Below are 13,496 nucleotides of genomic sequence, written 5' to 3' on the forward strand. Positions count from 1 at the left end.
CGTCTTGTGACCGAAACTGGAACTATCATAGCCACCCATGACTTCTTCCTTGCCCTGTTATGTACATTTTATATATATTAACCATTTTTCCTTCCTCTCTTTTCCTTTTCCTTATAATTTTATAGGTGGTCTACTGGTAATGGTTAATTTTTTAAAGTTAATTTATATATTATAGAATATCATGGTAGGGTTGTGACTGCACTAGAGAAGGAATGAATATCATCCAAAGATAGATACAGAGACTTACAGAACTTTGGGGAAGGTGAGTGAATCTTTTCTTTTGTACGAAGGGAGGTTATGATGTTGTTGTTTGGAAGTTTAAATATGGAGAGAAGTATGGATGTTGAAAAGCCAGAGGGACAGTCTATAACATTTATGGTAGATTGGTGCTCAATATCCATTCACACTTTCTTCTGTGAACTTTTCTGATCTGCAGAAGTGAGAAAGTAAAATATTTTACCTGGACTCTCTTGCAGCTAATTTTGAGTGTCATTTAGGCTGATCAAATCAAACACAATTGGGAAAGATTTGGAAGGCAGAAGTGGAATAGAGGCTATATTCGGCTGTGCTTACTTTTTTAAAAGGAAGCAGTCATGGAAGTAACCCATCCCCCCCCCCCCCCCCCCCCCGCAGCAGTATTAACATACATACCAGTGTCTAGTAACTCAGTTGATTTGAGTACTAAGAGGCAGAGCACGGGCCCCCTGTTCTGCAGGTATGTCTCTGATCTGGTGTGGTGCAACTTCCTGGTGTGGCAGCTTCTTCACTGCAGTAGCTTCCTGAGCGTAGCTGTGTAGTATGATTCTAGAGCCAGCTGCTTCCTCATCACAGAAGAGGCAGCAGCTCCTCTGGTGACCCATTTCTGCTTTGTGGCTTTTTGTTCCTGAAAGCTTGATTGAAGTCTCTCTCTTCAGCTTTCCCAGTGATTGAATAAGCCTTTACTATAAGCCTGTAATAAGTATTTTTTCCTGCTTAAACTAGCTGCAATGGATTTTGTTCTTTGCAAGTAAACTCTGATCAATATAGGGATTTAAGAGCCCACTGTCCTGTGCCAATATTTTACATGAGGAGCATGCAAGGTTCGGGTGTGACTTGTCCACTGCCACTTGTTATGCTATTATTCTGGAGAGAAATCTGTCAAAAATTTATGTCCTTTATTTCTCTTTCATCAGCCTTTGATTCTGATGGGAAACTGTTATGATCTGAAGAATATGAGACCAAAAACGATTGAGACATTGAGGAGTTAATAAGAACACACAGCACGCCCTCTATGACAGTGGTTCTCAAGCTCACCTTCATATTAACATTAGAATCATTTGGGGAGTCTTAAAAATTCCTGACTCCTGGGCTGTCCCAGATGAATTAGGTAAATCAGAATCTCTGGCTGTGGGGCCCAGGAGTCAGTATTTTGAAAGCCCCTAGGTGATTCCAGTGTGTATCCATGGTTGGAGAACCACTACAGTCTGGGAAGAGCGAGAGAGGTGAATTCTCACGTTATGTATGAGTTGCAGTTTGGGAGAAATAACATACTAGTAAAGTAGTAAATTTACTATCTCACAGTCAGAAATCCAAAGTGGGTCTCACTGGGCTAAAATCAAGGTGTCGTCAGGGCTGGGTTTCTTTCTGGAGGCTCTAGGGGAGAATCTGCTTTCTTGCCTTTTCCAGTTTCTTATGACGCCATCTTCATGGTTTTGACTCTTCTGCTTCCCTCTTTCACTTTTAAGGACCCTATGATTACACTTTGTCCCTAAGATAATGCAGGTTAATCTTCTGATCTCAAGGTCAGTTGATTGGCAATTTAATTCCACCTTCAACCTTAATTCCTCCTTGCTATGTAACCTAACATAGTCACAGGTTCTGGGAGTTAGGATGTGGACATCTTTTGCGGGCCATTATTCTGTTTGTTGTAAGGAAATAAGGGACAAGGGCTCTGGGGAAGATTGCTTCACTACACTTTTTGAATCAGAAGAGGCACTTGGAGGGGCCAAGGCACTTAGAAATTATTACGCTATTAATTCAGACTGATAGAAAGCCTGGTGCACTGTATATTCATACTTCCATAAGAAGGAGTGTTAGCTAGAACAGATTGCTAAGAAATCAGATAACAATTTGAGATTGTTTAGTCTCGCCACTTTTCACCTACTTGTAAAATTATACTTCAAGGATGTATAATTTGCAGTCACCTGGATGCCTGGCTATAGATAACAAGAGACTAGAAACATGCAAACCTTCCACCATGCTGATATGGTTGTTAGGAACCAAGAGGGCCCTACCACATACAGGAGATCCTGCTAACTCATTGCCTTTCTCTTTTTAGAGCTATTCGGTGTTAACCATTCCAAAATGAAAATTATTGTTTTGGCAGATGTCCTCCAAAATTGATTGCTTCACATCGAGTAACTGCTGCTGGAGGCTCATTCAACTAGTTCCTCTAGGGGCATGTTGTGCCCCTAATTCAGCCAGGCAGGCTCACTGGGAAGCTGTTGCTCATGAAGGTATTTCTGAGGTTCTTTTTTTAACCTTGCTAAATGATCGGTAACACTGCTTTAAGCACAGTCCATGCCAAGAATATCAGAGCTGTGATCCGTGGTATAGAATGCCACAGCCTAAGCACTTATTTGTTGTCATGCTAGAGTAGATCTTGCATCTTGAGGAAATTTCTGGCTTGGTCCACAGGTCCCTGCAGATGCTCACTTAACCACTTACTCATCTGATTTCAAAGGCATTTGTCCCTAACCAGCATCTGGGACTATCTACACACGGGGTCCTTGACTGGAAATGAGTAATCTATGCTTCCCCAGGGCCACACTCAGTGGGGGTGGGGATGGAGTTAGGTTGCAATCATGGGAACAAAAGTGGGAATCTCTGGCTCACTGGCTGACCCCAGTCCAGATTCACAGGTCTTTCAGCTTTGCCCTTTTGGGTGCTCTTGTCCCCCCACCCCCGTCCTCCTTGTGATTCCAGTGGCTCCTGCTGTTCCTTCCTCACTGGCCTGAGGTTGGCCTCATGGGCCCTGGCTCCTAGGTTGCTCTCTGGCTGCCTGGAAACTTCTTTCCCTAGCTAATTATAGGCCCTTATAAGCTTTGTCATGGGCTTTTCCCAGTCCTGACTTTCTATTTTTATTTATATGATCTCTGCTACTGATTCTTAGCTCTAATTTATATTATGTCATCATATTATTGCATGTGTTTTTGTTGAAAAACTCTTCAAATCCCCCATGGACTAATAGAGGACACAAATATATAGAAAAGTAACATTGATGTCCCTTTCCCCATTGATGTTGGACGTTAGCTGTTCATTTTGCTCCAGTACATGAATAGGGCAGGGGCGACGGAGCAAATTTCACCTATTGCACTTTATTGATCGAGGGAGGTCTTGGCTGCCTGGGCGAGAAGACAGGAGCTTTACCCTATTAGGCACATTTTCCAGATAGTCCAGATAGGTAAATGGTCCTCGAAACTATAACACACCAGGATTTAACCTCAGAACTGAGTCGGTGGAAAAAATTATCACCTGGCACTTCCATTTTTGTAAAATAAGTAAAAAGAAATGAAATATAAATGAATTCCCAAAGTTGGAAAATGTTTCCTGACATAAATAAAAAGTATGCAACTTTAGTCTCTTTCTTTCGTCTCGGCTGTCGACATGCCATCCAGACTGAGGAAGATCTGGAAACTTCAGGGCCACATGAGCCACAGCCACGGCCACATCGACAAGCACTGGAAGCACCCAGGAGGCTGACGTAATGCTGGCGGCATGCATCACCACAGGATCAACTTTGACAAATATCACCCAGGTTACTTTGGGAAAGTTGGTATGAGGCATTACCACTTAAGGAGGAACCAGAGCTTTTGCCCAGCTGTCAACCTTGATAAACTGTGGACCTTGGTCAGTGAGCAGACACTGGTAAATGCTGCCAGAAACAACACTGGAGCTGCCCCGATCATTGACGTTGTGCGATCAAGCTACTTACTACAAAGTTCTGGGGGAAAGGAAAGCTCCCAAAGCAGCCTGTCATCTGAAGGCCAAATGCTTCAGCAGAAGAGCTGAGGAGAAGATTAAGAGCATTGGAGAAGCCTGTATCCTGGTAGCTTGAAGCCACCTGGAAGGAAGTTCATTAAAGCTCAAGTGTTTTTCTCAAAAAAAAAAAAAAAAAAAAAAAAGTATGTAAATTTATTTCCAATTGGCAACTTCTGACAATCAGATAAGAAAGGTCACTTTGGATTGTGCATCTAGGGTAGACATTAGCCTGAGGAATACTTGTAAAACTTGTCTGATTCTCTTTCTCTCTCCTCTTTCTCTCCCTCCCCACCTGTTACTGTGCGTTCCTCCTCACTTCGCCTCCTTGTGCCTTATACTGGGTGGAGTTTCCATGTGGGCCCCACTGTTGTGCTAATAATAGCGATGGCTGCTATCTGTCAAGCCTTTACCACTTGCCAGGCGCTGTGCAAAGCACCCTCAATACATTACCTCACTCATTCCTCCCACCAGCCCTTCAGGAGGATGGGCATGTTTGTGTAATAAGCCCAGTCATACATGGTGTTTAATAGCTCCATTATGTCTTTTGTCAGCAGTCCAAATAACAAAGTTATTGGTATTCTTGACTTTTTCATGCTTGGTTTAAAATATATCAGTAAACATGATGCCTTCTATAGAAAGGAATTAGCAGGAGAACTCTGGGGAATTGGAGTTATGCTTTATATACATTTTTAATCCTTTCCTTGAGCAGTAATTACTGGTGGTAAATGAAAGTACTGGGAGCTGTTGTTTTATATTGAAATTTAACTGCTTCCTTCCCTGCAGTAAAACAAAACTGGTGAGATTGAACGAAGATAAGAGCCTACAGATGTAGGAAAGTGCTAAATTTTGAACTCAACTTCTTTTGATAGGCTGAATATTCATTGCAAATGAATAAGCATCATTTACAATGCTTAATTGTATGAGAGAACAAAAGTACCAAGTTCCTGTATACTCTGCAGGCAAGATGTTTCAGTCTGTCTCCGGAAGGACTGACCTTTTGGAGCAAATGCATCAGGAGGGGATGGCAGATCAGGGAAGACTGGGGTTTTTGTTTTTGATTTTTCCTCCTGGAGTGTACAGCACTTTCCTACCTTCCTCACTGTCCTAGTGAATCTACCTGTGTGCAGAGTTCTTCAGAGTTCTTCTGCTTTACAGGTAAAGCTGTACAGGTTGCTTTCAAAATCAGAATATGCGGCTCTGGGGACTGGCAAATGTTCCCCAGTCAGGCAGTCCCGTTCTCACACAAGGGCACAGGCCCAGCTTGTTGGGGCACGAGGGCACCAAGGGAGCACACTCTTGCATCAGATGCCCAAGGTCTTTCATCATGTTGCTCTGACAATGAGTCTGGAACAACCACAGTTGAAAACTGATGCAATAGGACGGAAGGGATTGCTAGCACTGGGAGTTAAGTTACCCTAGCGAAAGGGGAAAATGGAAATTTAAAAACAACATCTTGAGGTACTGAATTTAAATTACCAGCTGCATATTACCTGAGACCATGCCATATCTTTTAAGATGACCGTCAAGGGAACATAATTAAGTGGTTTAGAGGAGAATTTATGAGGGATGTTAGAGATTCATCAGAATATTAGCCTTTGTTAGTTTTATTAACATGAGTAAGGTCTAAACAGCAGTTTAGTTTTGGTTATTGTCATTAACTTGTAAATGAAAGCTTCAATGGCCCCCAAAGATATCAGATCCTAATCCCTGGAACCTGTGAATGTTTCTTTATTTTGAAAAGGTGTCTTTGCAGGTATGATTGAGTTAAGGACCTTGAGATGGAGGGATTATCCTGGATTGTCCAGTGGGCACTACACAATCACAGTGAAATCCTTTTAAGAGGGAAACAGACAGATTTGACATACACAGAAGAGAAGGCAATGTCACCATGGAGGTGGAGATTGAAGGGACATGGCCACAAACCAATGAATTCTGGCAGCTACCAGACACTGAAGGAGACAAGGAAGGGAATATGCCCTCGAGCTTCTGGAGGGATCACAGTCCTGCTGACACCTTGATTTTGGCCCAATGATACTGATTTGAGACTCCTGGACTCCAGGACTGTGAGAGAATTTTGTTGTTTTAAGCCACCAATTCTGTGGTAATTTGTTACAGCAGTCATAGGAAGCAAATGCACTTACCTAACCTGAACCTAGTGAGTTAGATTCTTAAGTCATGAATATAGGTCTCTCTACTGGAAAATACGTCAGTACCTACATGTGCTTGTAGAGAAGGAGACACAAGAAATCGGCAGCCATGTTGCCTTTGGGAAGGAGAACCAAGACAGTAAGAGTCTAAAAAGGCAGACTTACTTTTCATTTTACACACTCTCATTCTGTTTGAATTTTTTTCAAATATATGTTATTCCTTTTTCGTAGGAAAATAAACTTTTAATTTTAGAAGAGTTTTAGGCTTACAGAAACATTGCAAAGATAAAGTTCCCATATACCTATACCTAATTTACCCTTTTGTTAGCATCATACATTAGCATGGTACATTTGTCATAATTTGTCACAATGAACCTGTACTGACACGTTATTATTAACTGAAGTTCACACTTTCTTTGAATTTTCCTTAATTTTTACCTAATGTATTTTTTCTGTTCTAAGATCCCATCCACGATACCATATGACATTTCGTTGTCATGTCTCCTTAGGCTTCTCTTGGCTATGACATTTTCTCAGACTTTCCTTGTTTTTGATGACTTTGACAGTTTTGAGGCCTATGCTCAGTAGTGGCTTCTAATTGATGGAATATCTATTAATTGGAATTTGTCTCATTTTTTTCATGACTGGGGCATGTATTCCTTTTTCAATTAAAAACTAGTTAATAAAAAAGAAATACATTATTTGTACACTAAAAATATTTATGTAGATTACTGTGAGGATTAAAATAGTATATATGTATATATAATATAAATATATGTAATATATCTATATACAATATAATATATAATAAATAATATAAAATATTTAGGACATTGTTTAGCATTTACTACACATTGCATAAGTGTTATTTGTTACTACTGCTATTATGAGGTTAAAATGTGAAAAGCATACACTAAAATAAATGTTTGGATAAAAAGGTGTTAGGTAGGATAATGTGGTGAAGGCAGAAAGGTTACAACCTCAGGTTACGACCTCAGGCCTATCACTTGTTAACTCTGTGACCTGGGGCCAATAACCTCTCTGAGCCTCAGTTTTGAAACTTATAAAATAGGGATAATACATACATATTTAATAGGGTAGTGGTGAATATTAAGAAAAAAAATATGTGTAAGACTCAAGTGTAGCTACAATAAACTTTGTATTGTTCTTAAGTTTAATATTGGAAATAAACTGGATACAATAGATTGTAATTAATTTGCTTGTAGTAAGGTATAGTGTACAAATAAAGCTGCCAAGTTATTGCCCTAAGTTACCTGTGTTTATAAATATCTCTGCCTTTCTAACTGTGATGATTTATCCATCAAATACTTATTTAGTCTCTACCAGAGGTGAAATTCTGTGTGACATAGAGTTATACAAGACACGGTGCTTCCGTACAGTCTAACAGGGCAGTAACGAAATGACATATGAGTGCAGAAGAGGAAGGGGAATTCCTGGCAGCTGGGACAGCTTTGTCTTAAAATCTAGGTGGCTAGAAATTTTATATTTTATCTTCTCTTGATTATCAACATATTGGAAGCATACTGTAGAAAAGTTGGAAAAGTATAGATGAGCAGAAGGAAAATATTCAAACATATTTCTTTTTGGCATAGTGTATTCCAGTGCTTTTTTTTTAACCATTAATTTTTTAAAAAGCTGCCGAGATCATATTATACATACAATTTAGTATTCAGGGTTTTTTTCACCTAACATACCATAAACATTTTTCATGACATTCAAGCTGCTTCTTAAAGCATCATTTAAAATAGTTGCTACATTTCCTGTGCTAATAGGAAAAAGGTTTGGCTGTTGTGAAAGAGACACAAAATAATAGTGGCTTAAACAAGGTAGAAGTTTGTTTCTCTGTCGTGGCAGTCTGAGCCAGTGGGGTGACTCTGCCCTATGGAGTTGTCAGAGGCTCAGCCTCCTTTAGTGTATGGCTCTGACATCCCCAGGTGTGGCCCATGATCCAAGATATTTCATCACCATGTTTATGTGAAAATCAGAAAGGGGGAAAAGAAGGTGGGGAAGGCACACACCTAATCTTTAAGGACACAATGCAGAAAGTATGCCTATCACTCTGCTCACATTCCGTTAACCAGTCCCAGTCACACGGCTATAACTAGCTGCAAAGAAAGATGGGAAATGTAGTATTTATTCTAGGTGATTATGTGCCCAGCGAAAAACCTGTGTTCCTACTACTTTAGAAGGAGAAGACAGACATTGAGAGTCAACTAGCAAAGTTTCTGCCATACGTTGTATGGCTGTCCTCCACTTATGTAAACCATATATTATTGCTAGAGATTTTTGCTATCTCAATTTTCTTTTGCTTTAATGATAAATCTTTAGCATTCTGTGCTTACCAAGTATCAAATGTTTTACCTATTAGTTCATTTAAGCCTCACGATAATATTATAGATAAATACTATTATCCGTATTTTAAATTGATGAAAGTCAAGTTAAGGAATTTGCCCAAGATAATGTAATTGGTAAGTAGAATGGCCAAGATTTGAACCTAGAGTCCATATTCTATAACCACAGCTATATACTTCTCATCTTTGACCAGGTATTGGTCATTTCCTTAGAGAAGATTTCTAGAATTACTGGGTCAAAGTATATGGATATTTTTTAAGGCTTTTGATATATTTTCCCCAATTACTTTATAGAAAATTTGTACTAACTGGCCATTCCCTCCAATGAGAAGAAAGGACATCCTACCACTGGTCCAAAACAAACCTTTCCATCCGGGCATGTAAGTCACCTTCCCCACATCTCCCTGGAACTTGTCCCTTTAATTGACTCTTCTCATAACTAGGCTTGATTTTCCCTTCATGGCAGTGGTGCTCACCAATGGGCAGTGGTTATTCTACACATACTTATACACTCCAAGGTGTCCAGCCCAGCGTGGAGGAGCTCATTGCACATTTGTTGAATGAACATAAGTGACACATACTCCTGTGTAATGTAAGCCCTGTGCCTGGCTATGGTAGGTGTTCCACAAATATTTCTTACATGAATTTACAGGCTCATGTTGAAGCAAATCTTTGCTTGGCCCTGCTATTTCCATAAGCTACTATCTCATCACAAGCCTTTTTTTCATAGCAGAATTTCACAAACCCACAACCGTATGGTTTTCAGTTCTCTTTCCCATTCACTCCCAAACTTCCTGCCATCCAGCTTCTATCCCAACACCCCCTCCCACATGCCCTTTCAAAGGCTTGTTCTAGGAATCTCCATGTCAAAAGTGAGAGAAGGCAACACCGGATGTTTAATCTACCACTGTATGTAGTCCCCTAACCACCCAGGGTAGATCCCCAGTGAATATTTATTAGATGAATCAATATGTCTAGTGGCCCCTTCTTAATTACAAAATCATGAAATCTTTGATCTAGAAGGAATTTAGCAACCCAAAACATGGTATAGGAATAATATATAAATTGCTTCAGAGAAACACACATAGTTAATCATGCTTGTCAGTGGGGTGGGGAGTGAGATAAGGAGGCAAAGGCAACGTGTATGGTTTACTCTGTTTCTTTCCCTATTATCCTGTCATTCAAATCTCTTATAAGGGAATGAATTCATGTACTATTTTTAAAAAACATAAAATGTAAGCAAAATAATTTACTATATCTGTTTTAAATAATTTAGATCAAATAATGGCTGCAGAATCTGAAAGGGTTTTTCTAGCATATTTCTGGGTAGAGATTTTTTTTTAACTTTTAAAAAAAAAAATTATTTAAGTGTGTTTTTCCAAGACCGATCAGCTCCAAGTCAAATAGTTGTTTTCAACCTAGTTGTGGAGGGCGCAGCTCACAGTGGCCCATGTAGGGATCGAACCGGCAACCTTGTTGTTAAGAGCACCGCGCTCTAACCAACTGAGTTAACCTGCTGCCTCTCTGGGTAGAGTTTTGATTATTTGAAATTGACATGGAGAAGGACCAGAGCCTTCCTTGATGTCAGGATATCATGATCAGACACCAAATATTGTGTCATGAACCGTGTGAGTATGGCCATTTTATTGTCAAATATATGTTTATTTCAGATTTCTAACACTAACACAATCTCCTCTCTTTTCTTTCCTTCCTCCCTCCCTTTCTTCTACAACAAATGCAGCGCTGTGCTAGGTACCATGTGGGATATAAAGAAGACATACACAGCTCCTGCTTTTAAGAAATTTACGCCTTGTCTTGGGAGATAAGACAAATGAAAAGGAAGCAGATGATCTGTTGTAGAAGAGATAACACCATACACCCAACATGCATATGATTAAGTTATAAAATGTAAACCCATAGGAAATGTTATGAGGTGTCACTATTGATGTAGATGAAAACAGAGCTGACCACACGAGTGTAAATAAAACAGAACCCTACTTAACTCTTTTTACCCTCCTTCAATATTGGCTACCACTGTTCTCAAGTTGTTACTGTGAGATTAACTGGCAAGTGTTTATCCTTAACATAAGTGTGAAGGGAGCCCTACAAGTGGTTTTGTTAATAGTCTCACTTCTCCTGCAAAAGTGGTATGCTCAGGCTTAAGCTGAAATATGTCCACACTCACCTGTCATTTGGGAAAGCCTCTCTTGGAATGCAATGCGACTTGTATCACACAGCCAGTAAGAGGCAGAGTCAGGAGTTGAACCAAGCAGTCTGTCCCCAAAGCCACTGCCTGCAGGAAAGATAAGGGAAAATAACCCCTGCTGAGTAGTTACTATGTGCCAGACACTCTGTTAAGCACTTTCACAAACACTATTTCATTTAGACAATACTTAGAAATAGCTGTTATAACCCTCTCCCCCTCCACCCCCCCTTCTGTAGATGAGGAATAAAACAGAGGATCAGAGAGGATAAGTAAGTTACCTAAAGTCACAACAGCTGGTAAATAGTAGAGATAGGATTCAAACCCAAGACTTTTTGACTCCAAAGCGCATGCCTGTTCTATCATTTCAGGTAATAATGGCAAACATCTTTCAAAACATTGTCGTGAGAGACTAATAAAAAGGGTGTTTGGTGATGTTGGGAATTTACACCCTCTGCTAGCCTGGCTCCATACTGGGCTTGTATTTGTTAGCAATTCCACTCTGACTTTTCTCTCTAATCCCCATTATCTCCCTTCTGGGGTCCTTTCCTACCCAGTGGTTTCCTTTTTTTCCCACCTATCCTTCCACTTAAATATTCTCATCTTTAATTTCCATTAATAACTCCCTGAGTGCCCCACAGCTCTCATGATATGTCCCTTTTGGTGCTATAACTTGTACTGAAGTGGTTTTGTAATATGGATTTGTTTCTTTTGTCCTCCTCTGGATTTCCTGAGGACAGAAACCACATCTCATTATTTATCTTTGTTTCTCTCAGGTTTGGTGCTCACAGAGTAGGCAAACAGCAATCATTTCTTGACTTGAATTCTCCTCGGATTGCTCATAGAAGTCCACTGCATTCCAACTGTATTCCTCTTGCACGCCCCGCCCCCCCAGCTCCCACTGTTCACTATCAACCTACAGTGTCCTAAACTCAGAGACAACTCAATGAATAAGACTGTCTGCCCTGATGGCCATGTCCTATATATGTGTCATCCAACTATGTGGGTGACTAGCCACATGTGGCTTTTAGTACTTGGAATGTGGCCAGTGCAACTGAATTTTAAATTTCATTTTAAATATAAATAACATCAACTAATTAATTTAAATAATTGACTTAAATAACTAACTGAAATTATTTTAAATAACCGCTACCATATTAGATAGCACAGCTCTTCAAACTTGGAGCAAACAAGCTCCCCAGCCCGAAGCGTGACTGGAGAACAGGCTTTTGCAAGAATTCCACAGACGTGTCTTCTTGAGTACAGAAATGAGGAAAGCTGTACAATTCATTTCCAGGCAGGTTGTTGCTCACATTTGTTCTCAAGTTGTCTTGAGCAAATCATCATGCAATCAATCCATAGACTACATATGCAGACGCCACCTGTTGTCTAGAGGGTGGTAGCTCCACTAAAATAACATTCACATCTATCGCATAAAATGGGGAAGATACCTAAACGGTCTGTTATTGAATTGCCCTAAAATCCTTTCAAAGGCACTGAGATACTAACTGGAAAAAAATTTCTTCTCTTTTTCTCCTTTTCACTCCTGTCATATTTAATTTTCTTATTTTCTTTCCCCAGAACTCTGGTAGCTGTCAAAAATGTATTGCTGGGAGCCAAATTTGTCATTTTACCTTCAGCGGTTGAAGAACTTTGATTTTTTTCTTTCTAGGGGTAATACGTCTCCACTTAAAGGACAGCTAAGTGAAAAGTCATTCCCGAAACAAGATTTGTTCTGCTGGCTTCTTTCAATTTGTCAAAAAGACAAAAATCTCACCAGCCTCACTTTGCAATAATGCCCTGAAATTACTTGGAATCATCTTCCACCCACTTTTCTTGTCTCTATTATCCAATATGTGTGGCAGGGAAGAAGAAAATGAACACGTTTACCATTTAATGTTCTGCTTCTACATGTATTGTCAAAGCTAATTGGTTTAAGCAAAGTGTCTCATCTTTGAGGAAAGTGATCAGTGCCTATGAGTATAAAAGAAACAATAGTAGAGTTTCACAAGTCTTTTTTCATAACAGAGTCCCGTGCTTAACCTTTTCTTGTCCAGACATGAGTCCTACCTTAAGCAATAATTACCCTGCAAAATAGAAAAGATGAATGGCACAGTCATTAATAAAATTATCTGAGGTTCCTCTGTGTTCTACGCAGTTAGAATGAGAGGCATTAAAAAAAAAAAAATTCTCATTTGCAGAGAAGGAAACTGAGACCACCAATCAATTAGAGATTTTTGCTTTCCCATTTCAACTGGGTATCAGCAATGTTGAATATTCAACATAACTTTCAAGCCTCCTAATTTCCAGCACCATCTTCAAAGCACACGAGGCATTGCTTCAAGCTAGTCATTTGCTCCTGACATAGACCTGATATCTACCGCTACAAGTATATTTGATGTTAACAGTGGATAACGAGAAAGCAGAAAGAGATTGTCACTGCTTCACAAAGTAGGTCAGTTAGAAACAGAAGAAGACTACCTCATTCTTGCCCTGGTAACGTGACCAACATTTTCTTCTCTCTGAACTCCTCCTCCTCTTCTCACCCTTCATCCCTATCATGGGCAGACTCATCAGGACAATGTTTTGCTGGGCAGCTCAAGTTCACTGTCATCCAAGAGGGTCTTCTGGAGATCCTACTATGTACCAGGCACTTTCCAGAGCTGCTCTTCAACCCTGAGAGCAAATGGTGTTTCTATTTCACAGACAAGGATATTGAGGTTTAGTGAGGTGCCGTGAGTTAGTGACCCAGCT

The 13,496-nt window shown here is 39.9% G+C and overlaps 1 pseudogene; it reads left to right on the plus strand.

Annotated features, from left to right (window-relative positions):
• The first annotated feature begins 3,114 nt into the window (after window positions 1-3,114).
• LOC141570722 (large ribosomal subunit protein uL15 pseudogene) lies at window positions 3,115-6,832 on the plus strand (annotated as a pseudogene).
• Window positions 6,833-13,496: the final 6,664 nt, after the last annotated feature.

This window comes from Rhinolophus sinicus, linkage group LG03 (genome assembly GCF_036562045.2).
Source record: "Rhinolophus sinicus isolate RSC01 linkage group LG03, ASM3656204v1, whole genome shotgun sequence".
Lineage (NCBI taxonomy): Eukaryota > Metazoa > Chordata > Mammalia > Chiroptera > Rhinolophidae > Rhinolophus > Rhinolophus sinicus.